Consider the following 23232-nt stretch of genomic DNA (forward strand, 5'->3'; position numbering starts at 1 on the left):
AAAATCTACCACAAGATGAATGCAGGCTCTTTTCATCAGCCCAGCTACAAAGAGGCTAAACTCTTTAATTGCACTAGATTGGGTCCTATTTTCTCGAATGCAAGTAGAAACCCCATTAAAATCTAACCAGTTACTCCCAATTTGCACTGATGCTAATGAAAGCAGAACTGAGCCTCTGGGGTCCAATTCTGCTCAGTTAACTCTACTGAGTTAAGAGGAACTCCCTTGGAAATGTATGAGATTATGTGAGTTAAACTTGTGGAGGGATTGATGAATAAGAACCCTGGCGAGGTTGGATGTGATCATTTTCTGAACCCTTCAAGGGCCCTGTGTTCCTGTGATTTTCTGAAGTACTGATACCCACTCCTGGTTTCTCAATCCCCTTCCTCAAAAATAAGGCAGGAAAAGAGAAAGAGGGAGGAACGATGAGAACACTTTTGTTGCCCAGTCCAATGCATAATGGATTCAGATTACATGGGGATGAGAATGGGAAAGGGTGGCTGTGGCTCAGTGACAGAGCATCTGTTTTGCATGTAAAAAGTTCCAGGTTCAATGCCTGCCATGTCCAGGTCAGGCTGCCTGTCTGAAAGCAATGGAAGTTACTGCCAGTTGCTCTAGATGCTGCTGAGCTAGATGGATCAGTGGACTTCCTATCTGGGGAAGGGTCATAGCTCAGTGGCAGAGCACAAGCGCTGCATTTCACAGGGTCAGACCCTGACCTCATGCCCCATGCCTGAAACCCTGGAGAGCTTCTGCCAGTGAGTATAGATCAAGGACTGGAATTGTTTTTGGCTCCACAGACCAGCTCCTTCTCAGAATCAGCCTTGCAGGCCAAATGTGACAGTTAGGTGGTGTGACTGTCAACCTGTCAATCACATGATGCCATCATGACATCACATGATTCACAAATGGGTGGCGCCACCCATTTGCCAAAATTCCCTCAGAGGCTTTGCAAAGTGCCTTCTGAAGCATCCTCTTCCTTCCCTTGGAGGGAGCTTATTTCAAGCAGGCCTTTGCTCTGCTTCTCATTTAAGTGAGTGGACAGCAGCAGTGGCACCGCCTCCCACTTGCTTAATGATGAAGCACACCTGAGCCCAGAGCACAGCAGGATCCCTGCTCCACCCAATATCGGCAGATGATATTCCTGCATTGCAGGGGGGTGAACTAGATGATGTTCAGGGTCCCTTCCAACTCTACAGATCTATGATTTTGTGAGAGCAATCCTGCCAAGATTGGGGAAAATCAGTGATCTTCCTGCAGGGAGCTTTCTAGCACTCCCAAATTCAACCAATAGGAGGGTAAAATACTGCTTAGCACTGGACATGAGTTTACAGAGCTCTCCTGCACACCTGAGCCCAGTGCTAAGGAAGATCATTCTTCTTTTGCCTTGGATGATGTGCTGGGAGAGCCATCCTGATTAATGCTGATGCCCCATTTTGAGCAGCTGGTTGTTGGGTGCTTAGGGAGTTGAGCAAAGTGGACTTTGGGCAAGCCCCACACTTTCAACAAAGGCCTGCCCTTATCCCCATGACATCTGTTATATGGTGGGTGGACACGGCTTGCCCAAAATGTCCTTGCAGCCAAATGGGGAAGCCTGGGAGGTCAAGATTGACACATAGGTCAGAGGTTCCCCACCCTTGGTGGAAATGATACTAAGCTAGAGGGCAGGTGGTCTGATTCAGTAAAAGTAAGGGACCCATGGACTCCAGTCAAAGGTGACTATGGGGTGTGGCGCTCATCTTGCTTTTCAAGCCAAGGGAGCTGGCGTTTGTCCACAAACAGCTTTCTGGGTCATGTGGCCAGCATTACTAAATTGCTACTGGTGCATGGAGGACCATGACGAGTGCCAGAGCACACAGAAATGCCGTTTACCTTCCTGCCTCAGCTTTATCACAGGATTGTTGCACAAGGGACCAGGGGCATAGGAAATGGGGGCAGGGGACGGTATGCCCCAGGTGCCATCATGCAGGGGGGTGACTAATTATCAAGGAACGACTACTGCCCTACTAGGGTGGTTCATAATTTTTTTTTATTTAAAAAATGCCTGCTCCAAAGGTCTTATCTTACTACACTAGGGATTATATAGCTACATATGAAATTTCATTCATATCGGTTAATATCTTGACCCTCCTCCACGAAAATAGCTATTTACTTTGTTGTTTTCCTATGTCATGAAGGCTGAAATTTCAACAAAGCACGAGCCTTTGCTAGACTCTTTTCGGGCACCTGCTAAAAGCATTCTTCTTTAGGCAAGCGTACCTAGATGCTTAGGAAGCTGAAGTAATTTTAATCTTAATATTTTAGCTTTTATATGTTTTAAAGTAGGATTGTTAATTTTTCTTGATTTTACTGCTGTGGTGTTTTGGTAAACCACTTTGCAGGTTTTTTAAAATTAATTTTATTAAATAAATAAACAATAAATATAAATAAAATAACACAAGCCAAAACACAATCCATCTGTAGATTTAAGTATCTGTCCATAGTCGCCTACTTGTTATCAGAGGCCTAGAATCCGCATTCCTTTGTAAGAAAATATGAAATAACGTAAAACCATTTTTGCAGGCAAAAAATAAAAAAAACAACAATGTGTGTGTCTGGGGGGGGGGTGACAAGAAATTTTCCGCACCGGGTACCACCTGACCTTCCTACGCCTCTGTGAGGGACTTCTGTGATTTGCAATGCTAATTTGTTTCCATTAGATTAAAAATGAGCTATGTGTTTTGAAATATGAAAAATTAAAATACTGGTGGCCTCTGAGTCGCCTTCCCATGTGAACTGAATTCCCTTTTCATGTAGCTCCCTTCCTTCATTACTCTCTCCCCATCCTCAGGGCTGTAGCCACAGGGGAAGGGCCCTGCTCTTGGGATGTAGGTATCTTGGGATATATCCAGCCTGATTAGTTGTTAAGATCAGAAGGCTTGAGGTTGCAGAAAAGATTCATCTTTATGGCAATCAGGAGAAACATTCCCCTAGGAACTGCTTCTCTCCCACCTCTAATTTGACCAAAATACAAATTTGTGGAGGAAAATAAAAAAAGAGTGAGTTGAAAGCCTGCAGGCAGGAGTCTACCCAATTGCTCACTAAGAAATAATATAATGAAGACTGGAGAAAGGGATACAGGTGAAGTTTTCCACTGCTAGATTCAGCTAAGAAATCTGGGGTGTTGTTGAATCCACTGTTCTCTAGGCTCCCTCCTCTCAACAACTTCTTCTGCTCCTGTATCTTAATTTTTTCTTACTTTGTCAAATTTAAAAAAGTCCAAGGAAAACCAGCAATTCTCTTCCTGTTCAGATTTTAATCTAAGATGGAGAAGGATTTAGAAACTTCTAAAGCTTTCCTCTCCTTTGAGGTGGGCTTTAAAAGAAGCCTCTGATTTCCTTTTCTGAACCTGACACTGAAGAATTTCACTGGCACCTCAAATTTTGAAGCGGGGGCAGGGGAAGCTACTTCGGCAAAATCAGAGGGCAGAAGAATGTAGTCAGCCCCCATGGGTCTCCAGGCACCACAGCCCCATTCTGGATTGAATGCCCTGTGGTTTAGTTTTCAAAAGGGAAACAAATAAATAAAGATGGTAGATAATTTAAGCAAATACTTTAAAATGTAGCATCAGTGAAATGTGCCACTCAAAGTCTGAGCCTCAGTATTTTTAAAAAGGGAATACAGTAGAATCAATACAGTGGTACCTCTGGTTACAGACGCTTCAGGTTACAGACTCTGCTAACCCAGAAATAGTACCTCGGGTTAAGAACTTTGCTTCAGGATGAGAACAGAAATTGCGCGGTGGTGGTGTGGTGGCAGCAGGAGGCCCCATTAGCGAAAGTGGTACCTCAGGTTAAGAACAGTTTCAGGTTAAGAACGGACCTCCGGAACGAATTAAGTTCTTAACCCGAGGTACCACTGTATTCCTAAGTCTCATTTCTTAAAACTATCTTCCTTATAGAATAAAAGGTCCCGATATGGAATGGGGTGAAATTTCATTAAATAAGTAAGTATCAGCTCCATCAGTGGGAGAGGTGAGAAGCTGAGCCACCTCCACTGGCTCTGCTGTGACAGGCCAGCCCCACTAGGCCTGCTCTCCCCTCAGCTGTCATCTGGAGGCATTCATTCCCCCAGACTGCCTCAGTGGGAGAGACAGGAAGCAGAAGACTCACTCCACCACATTTGTGAAGAGCTCCATCAGGCACCTCCTGCCTCTGAACTGGGCCAACTGGGCATTAGAGGAGCAACTGTTTAAAGACTAGTGCCTGAGCTTTGGTTTTGATTTTCCTCTTCCCTCCCTGTCCCCTTTTCCTTGTGTGCTGTGGGGTTTTACGGTAGGTTGTAAGCCTGCGGGAAGCCTTTTTTGCTGAAGAGAGGTGCTCTAAATAAAACAAACAAACAAAATGTTTAAAAGCCATATGGTTAGAACCATTAACTAAGTTAACCCCTCCCCCACTTCTTATTACTTGTGTGGTGGCATGAACATTGTGGACATGGAACAGAAGGAAAATAATTTCTATCTGGCCATGCCTTTTTGCGTATGTTGGCATTCTATTCAAACTGCAGACAAGAAAATGCAAATCGAAGAACAACAATAACGACAAAGGCCCACCCCATTTCCAGCACCATGTTAAAATCCCCTTGCTTGCAAGTCCTACTGATTTTTGTAAACTGAATTCATCAATGCCACATCTAATCATTTGCATTTACTGATAACCAAGGTAATGAATTTTCATAACCTCCCCCCACCACACTTCTAGCCTTGCCCAAACAGGTATAAGTTGTTGCTATAAAAATATTCACTTGGTATGTTTTGACATCTTATGCTGACAACGAGTATTTTCATGGTTTATTAACTTTCTATTGTCTGACCTCTGAATTTCCTCTGTGAATGTAAAGCAGTTGGGGGGGGGCATTCCTTTTCCTGCAATTTCCCACAACCAGCAGGAAGAAGCAAATCTTAATAAACTCTACCTGCTGCACGAGAAAAATTCTCCCTGGTCTTTTTCAAGTATGTTTAAATATTCTTAAAATTAAATTTGTGACAATGAAACCTTTTCTGACCACAGATCTTGAATCTTTTTTGGGCTGAGTGGGGCACTTGAGACAAACATTCTACATGCAGTAGGTAAAATGAGCAGGATTGAAGGTTATAATCCATTAAATGTGCCTCTGGAGGAATTAAAGGATCCTGCTTTTAGAGTGTAAAGGGTTTGTATGTTTTGAACCATGACCCAACCCTATTATCTTACCCCCGGTGCAGATGCTCAACTGACCTCACAAACCAATGGTGATTTGCCAAGCCATAAAAAACTTTTCTTTCCAAGCCAACTGCTCACACTGAACAATTTTTTTGCCTTTACCAGCTTAATCTGGTGTCTAACCACAAGCTGATCTGTCACCATGCCTCCAGCCTTTGATTCATGTTTGCTTGATTTGGTACCCAACCTCTGCGACATCCATGACCATGCATTCTGCCTTGGGGCCAATCTGACCAGCACCTGCCTATCTGTGTCAAACTCAGATTTTACAGATGCCTGTTGCAAAGTTAAGCCGGGACTAACAGTGTTAATACCATCTCAGTGTCATAGGGACAAAGCATTCCATCTATCACCTCCTTTTGCCCGATGCCAGAACTCCTCAGATAACTGAGCACTTAGCAGAACTGTGTTTTAATTCTGAATTAATTAATTAACATCGAAAGCTTCACTGTTTATGTGGCTCAGGACGTTAAGGCATCAGATCCTTTTGTATAAACAATGATTTGCCCCAGTTGCATAAACAAGTGATGCAATGGAAGGGCGGGGTCTGCTTGGTTTTAGCAACAACAAAAGGGGTGCAGAATTCCTCCACCACCTCCACACAGGCTGATCTCACTTTGTGGGTAGTGTTTGCTTAACCAGAGCAATACCAGCAGCACTGACTCCAGGTTTGAAGGAGTCCTGAGGAAAGTGTCATGCAGTGGCCCCTCCTCTGCATCAGTGGACCCTGGCGAGCTTACTTGGTAGTGGAGAGCAACACTTTTCTGAGTAGTGCAAGATGGTAGCATCTAGTTCCCATTGCAACTTATGGAGCAATGCTACACTGGGACACCATAGGGAATTAAAAATTGGAGCTAAACTTTAAATGAGCCAGAGCAGGCATCACCAGATTTTACTGGAACCCTGGCAACTGGTCAAGGATGCCAAGTGCTCATTTTAGACCTTGATATCAAAAGTGCATTTGGTTGGCAGAGAGGAGCTGCAGGGCATCAAGGATCAGACAGGGGGAGTGTTCTACACTCCTTACCCACCTGTCATTCCTCCCCACCCCCCACCCCACCCCAAAAAAATTGGACCATGCCACCTTTCACTTCCTCCATGATTGTGACAGGTCTATTTTGAACCTGCCCAAGTTTTAAAGATCTGCCCCAGATTAGCCCAATCCTTGAACTGATTTGGGACAAGATCCAGGTTGGACCAGGTGTTTCTGGGATCAACCCAGGTCAGTTGTGGCCAATCTGGGGCCTCAGATCAGGTTGGAGTGTATGCTCCTAACAGTAGTTTGGCTGTGGTGGAGCAACCAAGTCAAGATGTCATCTTGGAGGGAGAACAGGAAGCACCAGTTGCTCATAGAATCACGGGTGCTGGAGCATCTTCTGCTCCAGATCAAATTATCATTCTAGAGTCCCTGAGGGACTTTTCAGAAAGCAGGAGGAGATCACACACACACACACAAACACACCATTCTGAAATCCAAAAGATAGACAAGACTTGGAAAAACTGATCCAGGCTAATTGCTGACCATCACACATCTAACATCAACGCAAAATGCAGAACCAAGCTTTCAACACACCCTGGCACTTATATTCTCTCTTAAGAATAGCCCCCTCTGTATCTCACATATTTGTGTGATCTCATTTACTTAAAGAATTGAAGGCTTTACACAGGGAGATCATGGATCTAAGTGTTTTTAAAGATGTTGAACAACATAGGGCCCAGGACAGGCATAATTAATTAATTAATTAATTAAGCAAGTTATAGTTCCATAGCTTCCCTGCATACAAAAATAACAAGGTAGGAAAAAAATCTCCAGGTGCTTCAAATCAATTCCCCCCCCCCCCAGGCCCAACATGTTTTGAAACAGGTCCTTCTTTGCGGTCATATTTTAAGCAGTGATTCTAACCGAACGAATGGGACGTTATCAATTTAACTGCAAACACCTGAAGTTTCTCTCTCTCTCTCTCTCTCTCTCTCTCTCTCTCTCACACACACACACACACACACACACTTGCCCTTTGTGTATTTGCCAGTTTTATGGTTGCTTTCCTTCCCTGCATGCAGCTGCTGCATTTGCATTGACAACCGGAAAACAAGCGTGTGATCCTCAGGGAACCAGATTGTTCCCTAGGAGCCCCCAGTTGCTGAACCCTATCCTAGTGCTTTACACTATGCATTTCAGACTTATTAGGGATCAATAAAAAATGGCCAGCAAAAAAAAAGGTCTGCAAAGGACAGCATGCACATTAACCATCTTGCCCTAGGGCTGTTTTGGGCAGTGCTGTTCCTCTGCTGTTTGATTCAGTGCTTTGCTGAAATCTGTCCTCCGGTTTCTTGAAGGTTTTATTCCCCTGCAAAAGCAACTTCGTTTTTTCTGTGTCTCAGGACACTTTAGAATTCTGCTCAGTGTGTGGCTTTCAGCTCACCTTGTTTTTATGGGGTGGGCAAGGGCAGCCTATATATTTTTCTTTCCAGTAAACATTTATCCCACACCCCAAAGACTCCTAAGCTGCCTGAACTCCCTGATCTGAAAAAGCCCCATGGGAGAAGTCGCCTCATTAGGTCTTCCCCTGGGCTTTGATCGAAGCATAAGTACCCAGGAAGCCCGCAATTCACCCAGACCATTGGTGAATTGATTTGTAGAATGGAAGGAAGGACACTCACAATTACCCCCAGCCCCCTCAAATGTAAGTTAGGTGCATGAAAACCCTTGCATATAACCTGAGAAATATCACTGAAATTTTATCTCCTTTTATCATTCTTGAGTGCAATTTGTTTTTGCATTAATAGGGAGATGAATGGTCACACACACACCCTGCGGAAAAAAAAGCAACAGGAAAAATTTCAGCACAGGATTTGGTTTCAGGACCTAACATCATAATGTTGTTGCAGAAAAGCAAATTAGAAAAAAAGCAGGTCTTTACTGCCAATTCATGTGTACCCGATTCAGTTGTAAGAATAGCTGCATTATTACATTACAGCACAATGTTGCTTCAGCTGTGAAACTATGAATGGGTTTGTTCCATTTTTGTTTCTTAGCTGATTTAATTCCTAAGATAACTGCTTTGCCATATTGTAAAAACATGTGTTTGGCTTACATCTTTTAAACAGATAATTAATTGTGGTTTATAGATTAGTACCAACAAATCAGTTTTTAAAATAAAATAAAAAGCTACCTAGCTGTGTGAGTCTTGAAAAGACATAGATTCTGTTTTGCCATGACATTTTTCTCTGCTTTCCCCCTCCCATCTGACGATCCAAACCATCATGCAGTGGTAAATTCTGAAGTGCAGACATGCTTTGTGGCAAGTCTCTTGCACATGCCTCCCATAGCCATGCTCCTGGGCAGCAAAGAAAAAAACATTCCTTGCAGACATAGTCCAAATTGAGCCCATTCTATACCATTGTCACTATCCATTCATTACGGTCAACATTACGGAAATCAGTACACAGATTTCCAAATATATAGGACAATTACCAAAAAGAAGTTTGACACAGTGACACCATCTCAGTTATGTAATAAACAACAAATAACCTCTGGGAAGCCTCTGGGTGTTAGGGAAGGGCACTTGATGCAGCTGGGTTCCAAATCCTGAACTGAACTGGGCCCCTTTGGATCAGCCCAGGATTCAGCAGCACATCACTTCAGGTCAAAATAGGTCCACCCAGAGGGATCTGTGCTATCAAAAGGTGGTGAGGTCTGTTGGTGAGAAGGTGCTTGGCTGAGGATCTTTGCACCTGGGCAGGCTCAAATAGTTATGCACATTGCTTAGAGATATTTGTTATATTGATACCTTTTAGGTGGGTGAACTTGTTAACAACTCAGTGATAGGTGGGGTGCTGCAGGGTTTTGTCCTGGGCCCGTTGTTATTCAATATTTTTTATAAACAACTTCTTTGAATAAATTAAGGAGATGCTCATTCAATTTGCAGATGACACCAAACTGGGAGGGGTAGTCAATGCCACAGGAGACAAGATCAGGATTCAAGGTGACCTCAACACATTGGAGAACTGGGCCCAAACTAACACAATTAATTTCAATAGGAAAAAATGTTAGGTTCTACACTTAGGCAGGAAGAACCAGTTGCACAAATATAAGATGGGGGTCACCTGGCTTACCAGTAGTATATATGAAAAGGATCTACAAGCTTAACCTGAGTCAACAGTGTGATGCAGCAGCAAAAAAGGCTAATGCTATTCTAAGTTGCATCAACAGTAGTGTCCCAATTAAGTGAAGTAATAGTACCACTCTATTCTGCCTTGGTCAGACCACACCTAGAATACTTTGCCTAGTTCTGGGTGCCACAATTTAAGAAGGATGTTGACAAGTTGGAAGGTGTGCAGAGGAAGGCACTCAAGTTTAGGGCTGCCATACATCCAGAATTTCCTAGACATAGCTGGAATTTGGCTGTCAGAAATAGTGCCTGGGCCAGATAGTGATAGTGGCCAGATAGGATACTGCAGCTTCTCAGCTTGGCCATGACAGTAACCCTGAGGCAGTACCTTCAACCTTTTCAGACCCAGGGCCCACTTTTAACACAAGCTTTTATTTGTAGACTCATTTCTTATTCTTTTACCATATATTTACATAGTAGTAGTGTTCCTGTTGTGACCCACCTTGTATCAGCCTACAGCCCACGAATGGGTCTCAGTCCACCAGACAAATGCCCTAAGGAATGCCCTACCTGGCTCTACATATAACTGATGTCCCAGGATTGGTTCCTCAGTTTGAACAGGTTGCCTTCCTGATCTGAAATCTGACTACTAATTTGACCGTGACTGTGGTGGAATCTAGACACATACAAAAAACACTGTGAAAAAGCTTTTTTAATAAACACATTTTGCCTCTGACCCTGCTCTCAGAAGTTTGTCTAGAAGGGAATGTGACCCACAGACTGAAAAAGTTTCCCACCCCAGTGTAACAAATCAAGTCTAGGATATGGAGCTGCATGCACTTTATGGCCTCAGTGGTCTCCAAACTATTTTCAAAGAGGGCCAGATTTGATGAAGGGATTTTACCCCAGGAGATAAACTGCTACAGGGGGCAGATTAAACTGACCAGCGGGCTGGATTAGGGCCCCGAAATGGATTTTGGGCATGCCTGGCCTCAAGGGATTGAAGACCTGGAGATCCACTTTGGCTACGCTTTTCTCCTACCTGGCAAAGACTGAAGCAAAGACTGCCCAAGTCTGAATGTGGGAGGGAAGAAGAGTTCGTTCCCATCAGTGGTGCAGCTAGGAAATCTAATTGCCTTATCCTTTAGATGGCCGTGTGTAATTGCTTTAGTCGTGAAGCACACAGTTCACATTTCTCTCATTTCCTGCCCACTTTCCTGGTTGTATCATGCTTTACAATTGTTTTTACACCCCTGATACACTGGAGCAGAAAGAGCAGTTCATCAACACTGTTTTTTCTCTGAGCATGTGCAGTTTCACATTATAAACTCACTTAACACAGAGTACCATCATGACTTTAGAAATAAATTGGGATTTGCTTCTGCTGCCCTGTTGGTAAATGCACTGATGCTCAAAAAAAAGCACTATTTTGTTGTAGAAAAGGGTAAGGTGTTTTAAAAGGATAAAATAATAATAATAATAATAATAATAATAATAATAATAATAATGATAATAATAATAATAATAATAATAATAATAATAATAATAATAATAATAATAATAATAATATATGGCCATTACATGCAGGCTGCCTACCCCTGATTATTTATTTTTATTTTATTTATTTCATTTATATTCCACCTTTTCTCACAAGTTGCTCAAAGTGGCATACAAGGTTCTCTCCCACCTCATGCCATCCCCACAACAACCCTGTGAGGTAAGTTTGCCTGAGAGGCAGTGACTGGCATAAGGTCACCCAGTGAGCTGAGTAGCTGAGTGGAGATTTGAATCTGGGTCTCCCAGGACCTAGTCTGACACTCTGACCACTAAACCACACTGAATCTATAAAGTATACATTCTAAGGTATGTGTGCTTTAAAATAAGAAGAAGGGATTCTGTGGCAGCTAGTGAGAGCTGCAGTGGGCTGGCTCGGGTGCTGAGGCCAAGCCCATTTGCTTCTGTACTGCCCTCTGGTTGGTTGGTTGTGGTGGATACACTGGTCTGTGGACATTAGCCTTGATGTACCACCAATTCCTATTAGCATCCAGGAATTCAAACCTGGACCAGAATGTGTTTGCTTCATATGGAGTGTGTGATTTCCAACAACTACCGTATTTTTTGCTCTATAACACGCACCAGACCATAACACGCACATAGTTTTTAGAGGAGGAAAACAAGAAAAAAAATATTCTAAACGAAATAGTGGATATATGATTTTTGTGGTTCATGCTGTGGCCACAGACATGTGATCTGACAGTGAGTTTGGAGTAGCCCAATGCAAAAATCCTGAGGATCCATGTGGATCCATGCTTTGTAACCACGGAGGAGGGATGGAAGGGGAACCATGGATCCTCTGCTCACGACTGCAGCAGATCCCCCCCACCCGCCACCCGCAGGCATTCGCTCCATAACACGCACAGACATTTCCCCTTACTTTGTAGGAGGAAAAAAGTGAGTGTTATGGTGCAAAAAATACGGTAGCTTTTTGAAGAAGATGCACCAACATCCCAACTGCAAATGAAAAGGACTCTTGAGCTTGATTTTTTTTCCTTTTTTTTTTTTTTTTTTTTGCTTTTCTGAAACTGAGGGACACTTTGCAGATCTTATCACCACAAGTGCCTTCTCCCTGAATATGGTGTACACCCCCCCTCCCCCGACTCCCTTTCTCTGTAGCCAAAAATGATTTACATGTTTGTTTACTCCGAGCTACATTCATCTGAGTCATTCAACACCCTCTCCCGCTAGCACATTACAATGAATTCTGAAGTAGCGTATCTGCGAGAGAATATTGTGGCACTTGGAATATTTTAGACTGAATCTCAATTTCTTGGCTGTGTCTCCCTGCTGGTTTTTCGGCTGGCTCTCTATTTGATATCTTCAATGATATTTCGGATAGCTGACGGTTCAACATTCTGTTTGTCAATCAGAATTCACTGATACTTTATCAATGAATCCTGATTGAAAAACAGAGTGTTGAACTGCTGCTACCTTCATGTAGGGTTGGGGATTAGGGATGGGGAGAAATTTAGCTCAGTTTGCATTCAAAAGTGAGCCCACCTCCCACTTTCTGAAGCGATACACAAACATAAACACTGCCAATGTCTGAAATGTGCGCTTCTCCAAATTTTGCAGTGTGCTTCTCCAGCCAAGTAACAATGTCCATGCTAAAGTAAAGTGTGCATATGGAACGCATGCAGTAGAAAGAATAATGCATTATACTATGAGGAGTTGCTTTGCACATTTTTTAAAGGCAAAATGTGCATATTAAGAGACGTTTATACTAAAATGAATTTTCACATGGACTTTTTTAATATTTAAAAAGGATTCTCAAACAAATATATGGGAAACTGAACTGAAGATTGGCAAAATGAGAAACTAATACAGATTTGCTCATCCCTGTCTCAAGCTGAACCACCAGGCTAGAGACAGTAGCCCTATAGGACCAGCTCATAAGAGTGTGGTATTGGGGCTTTAATTTTCAAGATGGAGTTGGGGCTCATCAAAGGAACTGCCTTGTGGATAGTGTTGGAAGGGTTGTAGCAAGAGAGGGATTGAAGAATATAAAAACTGTGAGGGTATGTGTGACTTGAAGGAGTAAAGGCAATATTTACCTCTGCAAGTGAAAGAAGGGGGAGTAATTAGGAGAGCAGACCCAGGTGAGAGCCTGGGAGGGACTTCACAAGTGAGATGTGTGGTTAGCTGTTGTATTCTATAATTTTACTTGTGTGCCAGGAATTGTTTTCTCTCCCATTCAGTTTTAAGCTGTTGAATTAGATTGGCTTGTTTGTATTGTTTTATATAACGTTGTGTGGATTTAGGATTGTATCCAATGTTAGCCCTACTCCAGAGTAGATCCCTTGAAATTAATGAACTCAAGTTAGTTATATTCATTACTTTCAATGGGTCTACTCTGGAGTAAAGCTAACATTAGATATAGCCCCCTTTCTCTGCATTTGTTGATACTGTGATTATTTTTAATTGTTCTTGATATGCTTTTAATTTTTCTATTTACATTTGTTCATTTGGTTTGTTGTGAGCCATTTGGGACACATTTTTAAAAAAATTGTGGGGGATTGGCAGACAAATAAACAGGTGGTGTTCATCATGATCAGGTTCACAATGGATTCCCAAATACCTGCTGGTTGCAAGGACATTCTACTGAAGAATGCTAGATTAAGTCCCCCACTCCAGCCTATCCAGAAAGGTACTAATTAATGCTTTTAAGCAAGAGGATATACTCAAGAACACAGAATAGCTATGTTTAACTGTTCCAAGAGCTCAAATATTCACTCTAGTTTTGCTTAGGCACATGGAATTCTATTTTTAAAAATTGATAGACTGGCCAATTTATCCATATCTTAAAGTACAAGAAAAAAGAGCACATAATGAAAATTCTTGCAAAATCATATTCATCCTTACTCTGGGAAATATTAGATTGGGGAAAAGAGTCCTCTTTCTCATTTCATTTCCATTTTAGTTCTTTTGCAGGATATGTGAATCAAGCCATTCATGAAGAATAAGTGTGTGCACATTGTTATTTTTAGTAAATGTTGCTTCGGAAGAACTGATATCTCCTGGAGGATCAAATGCAATATTTTAAATTATGCTGCAAGGAACATGGAGATATGGAATTGGTGGCAAATTTATTGACAGCTTCTAAAAGAGAACTAGCAAAGCCTTGGGAATCTTCAAATGCTACGTTGGTAGAGGAACAGTTTTTAAAAGTCATGGAAAAATCACTAAATCATGACAACTGACTTTGATAGAATTGAAGAATTCGTTTTTTAAAAACTCTGTCAAGAAATAGTGACTAAATATGTTAATTACTCGGTGAAACTTTGCTTGTATGGAAGGCTTGCAACCTTTGTCTCCTCTTACGTAGTTTAATAAGTTTGGGGAAGAGCCCCCATTTGGAAATTTAATTTAAAGCCAACAAAGTGGAAAGCAGTGGTGTTGGTTACTGTTGTTGTTATTGTAATTAATTCAATTTATATCCCACCCTTCCTCCCGAAGGCCAAAAAATGAAAGCATTCCCAATGCCCTCAATATTAAGCCTATTACGATACATATTTAAAGTGATGACCCACAATTTTGGATTAGTCTTAGTAGCTATCCAAGAACTCTGCTCAAATTTTCCCAAGAGGGTGAGAATAGGGTCTCCTCCCTGATCTCATGCTAAAACCACTCCGTATCACTTCGAAAGCCCAGAGCACCTGGAAGCAGTTGAATGACTTCCAAAGCCCATAACAAAAACAGGGATGAACCTCTTTCCCTCTTTGCCAGCTTGGAGGGTTTCATGGTGCCTTCGAAACTAATCACAAATGCAGGAGCAAATATACCCCTCCTGGCTCCAAGCTGATGGGAGGAGGATCATCTGTTTCAAGTAGAGGGCAAAGGGAAGCTCAACTTGGAAAACAAATTTCTAATCCCCTGAGATAGAAACAAAGTGAATGTTTAGGCAAAACACCAAGATTCTGCAGTCCAGATTTTCTAGATCTTCCGCACATCAAATCAATAGCAGTAGCAGGATGCGTTATAACAATCTGGTGTCTTATTTTTTCACAGCTCAAAACCAAGCCAACACCTGGGCTCTTTCATTATGGGGAATATGTGCGCAACACAATATCTTAAATTATGTGGGCTCCATTTCCCTGATAACTTACTCATCCATTTATTGTTGGCATAGTGAGAGGAACAACAATAACCAAGAATAACTGCAAATCAAAATATGAGAAGAGAGGGGACATGAAGAGCCCATGTTTGTGTCAACAGAACCATGTACTTGCTCTCATATATAGATGCAGTTAGTGCTCATTAGGTGAGCTGAAAGGAAAATAATGATGTTTCCTTTACCTACTACTTAAGCACTTCAAATTAAAAGAACAGGATGTGAATATTCAGAGAGAGAACAAATGAGCACGTGTCTCTTTTCTTCCCTGTGCTTTTTTATTCAGTATAATAAAGCTAAATTTCCAAGCCCTTGTAGATCCGCATATATAGAAAAATGGTACAAGTTTTGGATTCTTTTATTTCAGGCTTTAGGGAAAGAAATCAACAGCATAGTGGCTTCTGCTGCAGCTTGATATCAGCAGTAAGCATGTTTTGCATTTATACAGCACTTCTCTTAAAACCTTCTTCCAAGAAAATGAGTTTGGAATCCATTCTGCATCCTAGTTTATTGTCAACTACACAGGAATATACAATGTCCCTGACTTTCAGCCACTTTACAAAAAAAAATTATAAGAAAACCAGCTGAACCTCCAGTTCAGTTTTTTACCCCAGATAATGTCAGCCCATTTTAGGTGTTTTTTGTTTAAAGCCCCATGTTGTTTTTCCAGCAAAATCTGATCCAAAGAAGGATATAAGTGCCATTAATCTGACATGACACACATGTCTTTGGTGGGAATATTTGAATTGGCTTGGGGTAGAGAACCCCCTTCCCAAACTTCATGTGTCAGTTTCATGCTACTCCATATCAATTTCATACTACACTGGAAATCACTTGGGATAGAAAAATATCCCATGAAACTGGCTATGTCCAATTTTTAGTTTTCTTGAAACATGGTTAAGAAAACCAGCATCAAAGTACGGCAACAAAATTTTGCATGGGGAGAAATAGCAAAGCATCAGAAAAACAAAAGATTTGCCAAAGGTCACTTGGGAAGTCTTAATCTTTGCTGGAAAGAGAAAACAACAGATATTGTGGCCTTGACAGATCTACAGAAAATGAACCCCTACACTTTCCCCCTAAACTTTCCACTCCATTACCACTACTTGGACACTGCACTAAACATGTCTGGCTTACATTTCACCTGATGCAATGTTTACTTTGGCTCCTGCTGCTCCAGAAAGGTTCTCAGACAAAACTAGATTTGATGGCAACAGTAGAAATAGGCAGAACAGCAAATAAAGTTCAGGCTGGGACACAAAAAGAAGTCCGTGTAGTTTCCAAGTGGCCCAAGAGAGCACCAATTATGACAAGAGCACTGGTAGCAAGAGCCTACGTGTTTGAATCATCTGTGTCAATAACACTAGCAAGGAGTTCAAATGCTTGGAAACTGTTGAAGCATCAGAGGGCAGCAGTTAAATCCCATGTATCATGAAATCAAATAGAGGTGAACAGTCATTGAAATCTTAAAGAAGTAGTGTGTGCATTTTAAAATGTCAGGGGAGCTCACAAATGGCCGAACAGCTGGCAACCGAGGGTAGAGGAGAAGAGAACTGCATCTGATGTGCAACCTTTAGAGCACAGAATACCTCCCAATGACATCATGTCTACCTTTTGGATTCCAATGATTGTGTGTGTGTTTCTCTCTCACACAGAGGGAGACAAAACTCTAAAAATACATACACCCCTTCATTCTTCACTTGTATAAATATAGGTGTGTATTTATACAGGCAATTAACCTGTGCCAGGGATAAAATCCACACCGCATTAAACAAAAATTGAGCACACAGTTAAGCCTACTATAAATTAAACACTGTCACTTAGATTTAAGACCTCGCAATTCCCTGCCCCTTCTCTGGTAATAAAATTCAAAGGAGTTGGCACCTTTGCAAGTTTGCGCAGCCTCCTGAGCTGTCCTGAATGGAGGCCAGTTTGGCAAAGCGTGGCCACTTTGGTTTTTCTAACTGCTGCAGCAGCGAGAGTGCCCTGGTGAAAAAGTCACATTCACTTCCCTGCTGACTTCCCTGCTTCAACATATTTTCTGGCTACATGCATATCAAAGGGAGAGGGGAAGAGACCTGCAGCCTCCCCTCAATCCCGCTTCCTTTGCTGTGACAGGTGTTGGATTTACAGTTCTCTGAGGGCAAAACAGTGTCTGAGAGGGAGACTTGAGGCACTCAGCATCCTGGGAGAAGGGGCGGAGGAAGCCCAGAAAGCAATCATACCAGGTCTTTAAAAAGGAGAGGGAGAGAGAGGCTGGTTTTGAAGCCCAGGTCCTTGCGAGGGTATGAGCAAATCATAAAACCAAGCCAATCTCGTCCCTTTTACCCTAGATGGCCTTTCAGAGATCTTCAGCAGCAAAGAGGGCTTCTTCTCAAGGGCCTTTGCAAGCACTACAAAAGCAAATCGAGGGCTGGTGCTGGACCAGTTGGCAAGGCTCTGCACCCAGTCTTCTGTCTGTGAGGGGTGCATCCTTACAGCACCTGTTCCTCCAAACACATGTTCTATCTCATCCACACATTACATTTTTAGGATGCACACTTACAAAATAAATGATGTAAGTGTGCCCCAAAACAAAGTCACATGTGAAGCAGCACACATCTTTTCTCTTTCATCGGGTCAATTCTTATCCCCCTCCTCTCTTTTGGAGACCACAACAACAGCCTTTATTTCAAGGTGCAACCCCACAAAGCAAAGTGTTGCTTTTGTACCACAGTCCAGGTCAAACATAGCTGCTCCATAAGGGCAGATGTTGGCTGCAATCCCATCCCCACTTACCTGGGAGTAATTCAAATGGACTCACTTCTGAGAAGACATGCATAGGATCGCGCTGTTAAAGGAGTTGTAAATCCTCTGCACACTTGCTTGGGAGTCAGTCCGGTTGAATTAAGATGGATTCGTTTTGGAGTAAGAAAACAAAACAGAAACATGCTTCCTACAAGGTCTGTCTGCCTTGGGAATGGTAGTGTCACCCACCCCTTCCCTCTTTTTTTGTTGTGCACCATATTCAGAGGTGCGATTTCGAGGACGGGGGGGGGGGAGCACAGAGAAATGAGATATCAGGTCGGTGCGCACCAGGTTCCACTGCTTATTCTTGGGGTACAGCTGCAATCCATCTGCACCTGTCTGCACCATTGCTCTTTAAAGAGCATTGGACTGTGACTGACTTTGCTCCCAGACCTTAAAGATTCAGGAGCTCCACGAGGATAGACACATGATCTGAGAGAGACGATGGGGGGCTCCTCCTTCCCTCCCTATATTGTACCCCTAACTAAGCCTGAACCATCCCTAAACGGCCCCACCATGACCCCAACATTTAGCTCTCCTTTCCAGCCCACGGAGCACACATAGATCAGATTCATAGCAGACAAAGCAGATCCCCATAAAGGGGTTCAAAGCCCACTGCTTCCCTCCACACACGACCCCTCTTCTCCTCCTCCTCCTTCGCACCCCTCGAGCTCCAGCAGACTCACCTAAGCGAGAAACAACTGGGGCTCTACATGATCCGGACTGTGATCCTCAGGCTCCCTCGTGGGTGAGGCACGCTCCTCTTTGGCAGGGATGCAACAGCAGGAATAATAATCCAGCCCCCGTGGCCGTTGGGGTGGGTAGGGGAGACGGAGGTGCGCTAGGTGGGGGAAGAAGAGTCCCGCGGCTCCTTCTTCCACCGGACTCCTTTACTTGGCCCCACCAAACTTGCCCATCGGGCAACCAACCTTTAGACGTCACGGCATCTTCATTTTCCAACCCAGGTCCCAAGCCAAGCGGGCACAAGGTGCGGGAGGGAGAGAGAGGATGAATGGGGGGCTGTCAGGCAGACGCAGCCTTCGCTTCTTTGCGCTCTGGATTGGCTACAATCCCAAATCTCCTCCACAGCCGCCGCCACCTCCGCTGCTGCTCCCGGATTCCGGGTGTGATGGGGAGCAGAGAGCAGCAAAGGGTTGCTGGTGAGACTCCCGTCCCCTCCCGCCCGAAGACGAGCGATCCGTGTCACCACCTTAGCAGATGTGGGGGAGAGAGGCGCGAAACTGACTAGCGGTCTCGCCCGCAGCAGCAGCAGCAGCAGCAGCCGCTGCTCGCTGGCTCCTCTTCCCCACCAGAGACGACCCCCCCGCCCCCACCCGCCACTCCAGTCCTTTCTCTGCCTGGACTGGGATCCAGCCCTCTCGGTCGTTTGCTCGCTTCTCTCTCACGGGGTTCTGGAAAACGCCATCGACAGAGGGGGTGGGGGTGCGCTCGGGCAGGAGGGGAGGAAGAGACTGTTTGCAAGCCCCAGCCCAAATCCACAACCCTCGCTTTGCTAAGAGTCCTTTTAAAGCGCACTCCCCCCACACCCCAGAAAGCCACCACAGCCCAAAACATTTAAAAAGAAAAGGAAGATCATGTTAGGTTCCTGGTGTGGGTAGCAGGGGTTATTCAGGTGGGGATGGTTATTGGTTTTGGTGTGTGTCTGTGTAAGAGGGAAGCCATATATTAGGGGTGGGGAACCTGTGGCCATACAGGTGTTGTTGGCATTCATTACTCAGTAGCCCCAGCTAGCATGGCCAATGGTCATGGAGTCCAGCAACATCTGGAGGGTACCACATCCCCCATCCCTCCATTCTTGAAGAAGTCAGAGGTGACAAGAAGCAAGAGTATCAAAATGAAATTTTTAAAAAATCAACACACAGAGAAAAGGGGAAACAGACAGCAGAGGGAAAACCAGCAGATCAGAACGATTCAAAGCCAGCTGCACAAATGAAAATATAAGTGAATTCATAAGAAGCTGGGAAGGGGCACCTGAATGCCCAAGGCCTCAAGCCGGTGATGATATCTCACCTTTCCTCTAAGGATTTCAACACAATAATATCTGGTGTCCCTTGGCCCCATTTCATTCTTATAACAACCTTGTAAGGTAATTTAAATTGAGAAGTGGTGACCAAAGTCAATCAGTGTGTCTCATGGCTGAGTGAGAATTTGAACCCAGGACTCCCAGGTGTTAGTCTAGCACTCTAACCAATACACCACTCTGGGTCTTAACAAAGTGGGTCTATGATAGAAGTAGCAATCAGAAAAATCAGCATGTTATGTTTAGAGGCCTGTGCCCTCTTCTACAATTCTCTGTTCTCCACGACATTAACCTGCTCCTGGAACTAGATGAAAGCAGCAAAGAAAAAGCTCCTGTTCTGCTTAACTTGCCTCCTGGCTTGAGAAAGTGGTTGCATTTGGACTAAAGGTGAGACTCAAAACTCACGATACCCCATGAAGTCAAGGTAGTTTTCTCTCAAAAGCACAGCTGAAAATCTACATCTTTTAAGTTGGAGAAGGACCCTAGAGCAGTGGTAGAGGACATGCTTTTTATGCACAAGGTCCCAGGTTTGATCCCTGTGATCTCCTGGAAGAGCTGGGAATGCCCACTTTCCAGCTGAAACCCTGTTCATCACTTTGAAGACAATACTGATATAGATAGTCCAGCAACCTGACTCCGTATCAGGCAGGTAATCATTTTCCCAACCTCTGTTCACAGTTTTGCTTAGGTGCAGTTTCTGGCAGATGTCTGGTACACCTTGGTTCTGAAGCTACCTCTGAGCTGAGAGGCTTGCTCTTGACAGGAGGATGCAGTTAAACTGGCAAACAAGATTTTGTGCTCAGCAAAAACTTGGCACCCTGGAAGTGAGCTCCTCAGAGATGCTGAGGGACAGAACCACTCGGAACTTGACTCATGCAAGAATGCAGCAGCTCCCTCCATGTTTCCCTAAGTCAGCTCATCAGCTCAGAGAAATGATAAGTGAAGATAAGCACAATAGGTTCTTCTTCATTTTTTTTTAATCAGCTCACACTACTTTAGCAGCTGACAGCAACAAACTTCACACCAAAGAGCCATACCACAGCTGCCATCAAGCTTCATGCACCACTTGGTATTTGGGACCTTTAAGCTCCATATTCACAGTATCATTTGACATCTGGGTGAGTGGTGCCAGTAGCATATACTTTCTCCCTCTGAGGCTCAGGACACAAATACAATGTGGCAAATACCATTCTGGGCTCAAAGGTTTACTGTACTATCCCCACACGTTGGGAAAATAAATCTCTCTACATCTAACAAGAAAATTAGAACATTTCAGCTGCATAGATTTCATGCCAAAAACCACATTATGCTTAGACACCTTGATTGGTCTCCAAATGCTTTTGCATATATCCCAACAACACTGAAATGCAAGAAGGCAGGAAATTTGATTGCAGAAGCAGTTTTGGAGGGAGGTGGAGTTCATTCCCTGAGTGCCATTTTTGCAATCAGATTAGCCATATTTTTCCTATGGGTAGGAAAGCAAGTGGGGCAATTTTGATTACAATTATGGCCTTGGGAGAAGGGTTAAGCACCCCCTTCATAACAATACGGTTTTGATTAATTTTTCAGTCACCCACCCCACTCTGAAACTGCATTTTCAGGGGTCTGTTGTTTTTAAACACTAATCATGGGCCTCCCATGTAATGTGTAAATTGGCTCCAGGTATCCATGTAATCAGTTCTAAACCCAATTTAGCTATGCAGATTAAGTGTTCTAAGAATCAGGTCTGCTGACAATTTGGAGGCAAAACCATTTCATGAAGGTTTAACTCTTGGGTATGACCAAAAAGAAAATGAATGCAATGTTATTCCTGTGAAAATCATGAAATTATAGAGGGCATCATAAATCATTAGGTATAAGTAGGGGAATAGTACCCTCTTTGCCTCTGAGAAACAAGGATTTATTGGATAAACAGATTACGCTAGTAGGATTGCAAAAAGTTCTGTAAGGAGGACTTTGTGAAATATTGCAAGGAAGATTTTGAAAAGAATTATTAGTTAAGGATAATTAAAAGTAATAGAGAAATTAAGAAATGCAGAACAAGTGATAAAGAATGGAAAATCTTCAGAGGTGTTGATGGAAGTCTAAAATATTGTATAAGATAAGAAGTTATGTTAAATGATTGTTGGAAATGATATGTTAAAATATATGTTAAAAATAATGATATGTTGAGAAACAAGGATTTATTGGGGATAGGGATGTAGCTCAGTAGTAAAACATCCATTTATATGCAGAAGGTCCTAGGTTCAGTGCCTGGCATCTCCAGGCATGGCTGGGAGAGATTCCTGTATGAAATCATGAAAATCTGCTTCCATTTGTTGCAGGGCAGGGACTCTTTCCCACCTGTATGAATGCCTCTTCCTTTCTACTTGCCAAGTAGCCACAACCCTGTACAAAATTTAAAAAATAATAATAATTGCACACATATGCTTGCACCATCAATGCACATGCCATAAGCAAAAGATTGGTCTCTGTCCAATCATGAAGATCTAAACGTCTAACTTGTAAGTTGGATGTTACGTTGTATTGTGCTGAAATCTGTCTCCCATCCTGCCCCCTTTGAAAGAAGCTTCCATTTTTCTCCCTCAGTTACACGGTGCTTTAGAATTTGCTCCAGATGTTAGTGGGTTGAGCTTACGTTATGGCAGCTGAGGATAGTGCTTGTGTCAGGGCTTCAGTGTATACAACCTATTTGCATTCACACAGTTACAGGAAGTCATGGGGTTTTTGGTGAGCAAAGACAGAGAAAAAAGGCTGCACAATGCAGAACCCCCCCCCCCCCGAAAAAAGATGATTTGTTGAATAAACAACAGCAATGAAACCCCTTTTCTCACAACCCCTTTTCACAACCCCTTTTCTCAGCTTGAAAAATAACAAAGCTCCATACTACACCCATGAACATCCCAACGAATTTCTCTCTCTCCCTTCCTAATTTTAACATAATATATTTTCTTACTAATTAATGGAATATGGTTGGGGGAGGAGAGAACCAGGGGGGAAATGTTCAGCGCTGTTCTTTAAAATTTAGTTTCTAGAGGAGGAAAACTAGCAAAGGAGAATAAGTCAGGGGAGATGGGAAAATATGCACAGATGCATTTAGACACATACCCAGAAACATATTAGATGGGATGTAGGTAGCCTTGTTTGCTTATTTGTATATCTGACCCATTCATGTATATAGTGAGAAGTGGAGGGGGTGTCTTATTTTTATGCCAAAATGGACATGTGGGTGGGTGTAACCGAACCCTATACACACACATACACATTTCTCTGCACTTCAGGGCAAATTTCTAGCTCACTACGAGGGGAACATGAACTTGGCTGCAGGGCTACTTAAGCTCTCAGCTGGCTGTTTCGTATGCTGGAGCAACATTTAAAGCTTGC

General features: G+C 43.1%; 1 protein-coding gene and 1 long non-coding RNA gene across 6 annotated transcripts in view; one reads left to right on the forward strand and one right to left on the reverse strand.

The window, feature by feature from the left end:
• The window catches only part of TRPC5 (transient receptor potential cation channel subfamily C member 5), a 177973-nt gene extending 158683 nt beyond the window's left edge, over nt 1-19290 (reverse strand). Inside the window, exon 1 of one of the 5 annotated variants that reach the window (XM_082208239.1) lies at nt 18737-19290. The gene's annotated coding sequence lies outside the window, so the exon portion shown is untranslated. Of the gene's footprint in view, nt 1-4244; nt 4368-17798; nt 18012-18493 lie in introns of those variants that run through there. The other 4 variants (XM_082208236.1, XM_082208240.1, XM_082208237.1 and 1 more) reach the window with 4 other exon arrangements.
• The window catches only part of LOC309524006, a 212032-nt gene that overhangs the window by 81861 nt on the left and 106939 nt on the right, over nt 1-23232 (forward strand). The gene's annotated exons all lie outside the window — the stretch shown is intronic.

The sequence above is a fragment of the Podarcis vaucheri genome (genome assembly GCF_965113315.1).
Source record: "Podarcis vaucheri genome assembly, chromosome: Z".
Taxonomy (NCBI): domain Eukaryota; kingdom Metazoa; phylum Chordata; class Lepidosauria; order Squamata; family Lacertidae; genus Podarcis; species Podarcis vaucheri.